This window comes from Lolium rigidum, chromosome 6 (genome assembly GCF_022539505.1).
Source record: "Lolium rigidum isolate FL_2022 chromosome 6, APGP_CSIRO_Lrig_0.1, whole genome shotgun sequence".
NCBI lineage: Eukaryota > Viridiplantae > Streptophyta > Magnoliopsida > Poales > Poaceae > Lolium > Lolium rigidum.
Window position 1 is genome coordinate 319,843,630 of NC_061513.1, and position 6,000 is coordinate 319,849,629.

Here is a 6,000-nt window from a genome sequence, read left to right on the forward strand (position 1 = left end):
TCGTCTCCATCTCCTTTATATCGCCAACTTTAGCCCAGTCGACGTCTTGTTGGCCTGTCGAGCAACTTGAGCAATGGTGCCTTCAACGCCAATCTTCAGGCCTTCTTGGCGAAGTTTAAGCCCAAGATCTTCTTGAGAGTTGAAGCACTTGGCGAGAGTTGTGAAAATCTTGGGCTCTTCTTTCTTCGGGAAGAAATAAGGGAAAAGACGCGACAGACCTGCTCTGGCTTCGGTAAGACCTTCACGCGCCTCATCTCCGTGAATCTCAAGGAGGGAAAGAGCGTCCAGAAGTGAATCACCTTCAGGGTTCTCCAGATCATAGTCTTGATGCGTTTTCCCTAAGTGAGTCAAAAGAAGCTTGTCAGGAAAAAGCAAGCCAAGAAAAATTTAATGATCCGAAGAAATGAAAGAAACGTGAGTACTTACTCACAAAACGTCGACGCTGCAACTCCAGGCGGCTAAGGATTTTTTTTCGCGAGCAGCCTGTTGAGCTAGGTTGTCACTCAGTGAAGTTTCCGCGTCATGAAGTCTTTTCCGAAGATCTTCAACAGCGGCAGCATCTGCTTCAGCTTTCTTACGAGCCTTTTCACTTTGCTCCAGTTTACGAGCAAGAGAATCAGCACGCTTGTTGGCCTCTACGAGATTTTCTGACAAAATAGTCGACAACAATCAAAGTCATGATAAGAAATGATGGAGAGGTCATGTACCGGAAGAAGTAGCAAAATAGTACCTTCGGATTTTTTAGCATGATCACGGTACCCGATGAATTGGGTACCGAGATGGATGAATTCCTTCATCAAGGGCTGACAAAGAAAGATAGAGAAAGGAAGCATCAATAAGGTAAAAAGTTCGACAACAAAAAGTAAAAGAGAAGCGGGAAACAAAATAGAGTCGACATCATTGAAATATTCGGCACGAAAGAGAAGAAGTGAAGAACTTACATCATCCAAGGAAGGAGTCGTGGAGCTACCAAGTAGAAAGGTAGGCTCCTTGGCTGGCTCGACCCTTGCCCTCTTTGGCGAAGGGGCACGGGGGCTTGCAGGTGGAGTAGGATGCTCGATGTTTTGCTGAGGAGGCGAGGTTTCATCTCCATCAGGCTGAGCTTCAGAGACAACTAAAGTGCGCGACGTACTCGTTCGAGCAGTCGCGTCAATAGGTTGATCTTCATCCTCGTCACCGCTACAGTAAAAGGCGACAATATAAGAATCAACATAGACAAAAACATCGAGAGCAAACAACAAAGAGCAATAGAGAACTTACGAGCTGACAAGGGCATCCTCGTAAGGATTGAAAGTTGTCTTCTTTTCAGAAGGACCAACTTCTTTGGCAGGAGGTGCGCCGGCCTTGGAGGTGCCGGGAATCAGCACCTTCGTCCCTTTTCCTCTTGTTCCTTGGAGAAACGGCGGAAGGAAGGGAGCGTGTCGAGGCAGTGGCCTCAGACTCGGCTTCTTTTTCAGAGGAAGCCGCGGATTTTTGAGAACCCGCGACTTCACTCTCAGGGCGAGAAGTACCCTGGTTGTCATCGGTGACAACAGTCCGTTCTTCGACTTCTCCACCTTCAGGAAGGGGAGGAAGAGGTGATGCAGTTTTATGGCCCTGGACAAAATAGAAAGAGTATTGATAACCCACAAGTATAGGGGATCGCAGCAGTCTTCGCGGGTAGTAAAACCCAATTTATTGATTCGACACAAGGGGAGACAAAGAACACTTGAAAGCCTTAACAGCGGAGTTGTCAATTCAACTGCACCTGGAAACAGACTTGCTCGCAAGAGTTTATCAGTAGTAACAGGTTTATAGCAGCAGCAGTAGTGAAATAACAGCAGCGAGTAACGAGAGACAGCGGTAGTGATTATAGTAAACAACGAGGATTAAAATACTGTAGGCACGGGGACGGATAACGGGCGTTGCATGGATGAGAGAAACTCATGTAACAATCAAGCGGGGCATTTGCAGATAATAATAAAACGGTGTCTAAGTACAAAGCAATCAATAGGCATGTGTTCCAATTATAGTCGTACGTGCGCGCAATGAGAAACTTGCACAACATCTTTTGTCCTACCAGCCGGTGGCAGCCGGGCCTCAAGGGAATCTACTGGATATTAAGGTACTCCTTTTAATAGAGTACCGGAGAAAAGCATTAACACTCCGTGAACACATGTGATCCTCACATCACTACCATCCCCTCCGGTTGTCCCGATTTCTGTCACTTCGGGGCCATTGGTTCCGGACAGTGACATGTGTATACAACTTGCAGGTAAGACCATAAACAATGAATATCATGATGAAATAATAACATGTTCAGATCTGAGATCATGGCACTCGGGCCCTAGTGACAAGCATTAAGCATAACAAGTTGCAACAATATCATCAAAGTACCAATTACGGACACTAGGCACTATGCCCTAACAATCTTACACTATTACATGACCAATCTCATCCAATCCCTACCATCCCCTTCGGCCTACAGCGGGGGAATTACTCACACATGGATGGGGGAAACATGGCTGGTTGATGAAGAGGCGTCGGTGGTGATGGCGGCGACGATCTCCTCCAATTCCCCGTCCCGGCGGAGTGCCAGAACGGAGACTTCTGGCTCCCGAGACGGAGTTTCGCGATGTGGCGGCGTTCTGGAGGGTTTCTGGCGACTTCGACTTCTCTCTGTGCGTTTTTAGGTCGAAGGCGATAAGTAGTCCGAAGGAGGGCGTCGGAGGCCGGCCGAGGGGGCCACACGCTAGGGCCGCGCGCCCCCCTCCTGGGCCGCGCCGCCCTAGGGTGTGGGGCCCTCGGGCCTCCACCTGACTTGCCCTTCCGGCTCCGTGAGTCTTCCGGGAAAATAGGGCCTTCTGCATAAATTCCGAGGTTTTTCCTGAAAGTTGGATTTCTGCACAAAAACGAGACACCAGAACAGTTCTGCTGAAAACAACGTTAGTCCGTGTTAGTTGCATCCAAAATACACAAATTAGAGGGAAAACAATAGCAAAAGTGTTCGGGAAAGTAGATACGTTTTGGACGTATCAAGTATCGACAAGAATTTTAAAAAAAAAATAGCAGATGAAGAAATACTAGTACAAAAAGAGAAAAGAAGAGAATGAATGAACAAGATGATAAAATAAGTTACCTGCGGGAGCGCGTTGGTGGCGCTGTATGGTGTCACACGACAAAAGGATGGGATGGTGTCCTTCTTGCTCAGCGACGAGATCTTCCGGACAAGTTTTTCTAAGTCCTTGACCGGTAAATTTATCGACAGGCGATCTACATCGTTGTCACCAAAATACATCCAAAGGGGGTTTTTGCGAGCTTGCAAAGGCTGCACCCTAATCCTAAGGAAATATGCGGTGATCTGGACACCCGATAATTCTCGACCACGCGTATTCGAAGTTCACGGATGCGTGTCATCGGAGCTTACGTCGCCGTTTTTTCTTCGTCGGTAGCTTCTGCATCCCAGGACCGGCGGCGATAGATTTTTTCGTTGCCGTCGAAAGGAGGAATGTTGTGTTCCGCCGAGTCGAGGCTTTCTTCGTGGATGTACAACCATTTTTTGCGCCACCCTTGAACTGAGTCAGGGAATTTGACGTCGAAGTATTCGACGTCGGGGCGGACACAGATAACAACGCCACCTATATTATAGGCGACATTGGGGGAGCCATTGCGGCGGAGGAGAAAGATGCGTTTCGAGAGAGCCCAGTTCGGTTGGACTCCAAGGAAAGATTCGCAAAGAGTGATGAAAATAGAGATGTGCAGGATGGAGTTGGGGGTGAGATGGTGAAGTTGCAATCCATAAACAAAGAGCAACCCACGCGAGAAAATCATGGATGGGGGAGGAAAGGCCTCGGATGAGGTGGTCGACAAAACTGACCCGGTACTCGATTGGAGGAGATGGATAGCTCTCCTCGGCGGGGAAGCGCAGCGCCTCTTTCTTCTTGCTGATTCCAAGTTTCTTCGACAAGTTGATATCTTGGGCAGAGATTTTGGATCTCTCCCACTCGGTATTCCCCGGATCTTCCGCCGCCATCTTGGACTCGGGCGTCGCTGTGCTCGGTGAGTCGCGCACGCGGTGGCATCAACAAGAGTGGAGGAGAAAAGCGCGAGTGTGGTTGAGCTCAAGAGCTATGGGGCGCAATGGAGGATTTTGGTAGAGGAGAGCAGAGGAGTGATACGTCCAAAACGTATCTACTTTCCCGAACACTTTTGCTATTGTTTTGCCTCTAATTTGTGTATTTTGGATACAACTAACACGGACTAACGCTGTTTTCAGCAGAATTGCTCTGGTGTCTCGTTTTTGTGCAGAAATCCAACTTTCAGGAAAATCCCCGGAATTTATGTCGAAGGTCTTATTTTTCCAGAAGAATTACGGAGCCAGAAGGGCAAGCTAGGTGGAGGCCCGAGGCCCCCACACACCAGGCCGGCGCGGCCCAGGAGGGGGCCTCCGATGCCCTCCTCTGGACTACTTAAGGGTTTCGATCTAAAAACGCGAAGGGGGAAGTCGAAGTCGCCAGAAACCATCCAGTACGCCGCCACCGTCGCGAAACTCCGTCTCGGGACCAGAAACTCCGTTCTGGCACTCCGCCGGGACGGGGAATTGGAGGAGATCATCGCCATCATCACCACCGATGCCTCTCCATCGACCAGCCATGTTTCCCCATCCATGTGTGAGTAATTCCCCCGCTGTAGGCTGAAGGGGATGGTAGGGATTGGATGAGATTGGTCATGTAATAGCATAAGATTGTTAGGGCATAGTGCCTAGTGTCCGTAATTGGTACTTTTATGATATTGTTGCAACTTGTTATGCTTAATGCTTGTCACTAGGGCCCGAGTGCCATGATCTCAGATCTGAACATGTTATCAATTCATGATGATATTCATTGCTTTATGATCTTACCCGCAAGTTGTATACACGTATTGTTGTCCGGAACCCGAGGCCCCAAAGTGACAGAAATTGGGACAACCGAAGGGGAAGGCGGTGATATGAGGATCACATGTGTTCACGGAGTGTTAATGCTTTGCTCCGGTGCTCTATCAAAAGGAGTACCTTAATTTCCAGTAGATTCCCTAGAGGCCGGGCTGCCACCGGCTGGTAGGACAAAAGATGTTGTGCAAGTTTCTCATTGCGAGCACGTACGACTAAATATGGAACACATGCCTATTGATTGATTAGTACTTGGATACCGTTTTATTATTATCTGCAAATGCCCTGCTTTGATTGTTACATGAGTTTATCTCATCCATGCAACGCCCGTCATCCATCCCTATGCCTACAGTATTTTAATCCTGCTGTTTACTATAATCACTACTGCTGTCTTTGTTACTCTGCTGCTGTTATTTCACTACTGCTACTGCTATAAAACTGTTACTACTGATAAACTCTTGCGAGCAAGTCTGTTTCCGGTGTAGCTGAATTGACAACTCCGCTGTTAAGGCTTACAAGTATTCTTTGTCTCCCTTGTGTCGAATCAATAAATTGGGTTTTACTCCCGCGAAGACTGTTGCGATCCCCTATACTTGTGGGTCATCAAGACTATTTTCTGGCGCCGTTGCCGGGGAGCATAGCTTTATTTGCAAGTTCACTTGGATTGATATTGTTCGCTGCAAATTCTCCATCATGGGTAAATCTCGCGATCCTAAAGTCGCCATATTACCATCCACTTCAAGAAAAGGTACAACTCTGAGTACCTCTGCTGCTCTTGATTCACCATCTGTGATAGATAAACTTGTTTCACCACCACAAGCTTCACATGCTGGTACTTCTGCTAGATCTGAAAATTCCTCTCATAATTTTGATGATGCTTCCGCTGTGCTTGATAATGATGGTTCATTGGGATCTTTTCTAGATGCTACAATTGCTAGGTCTAGACAAATTGAAAGTACTGAAACTCCTAATGAAAATGCTGCTACACCTGTTAATTCACCTGAGTCTGTTGAATACTCTAGTGATGATTGAAAGGACACGGATGTCGCCTAGAGGGGGGGGGGGGGGGAATAGGCGATTTAAAACTTTTACGG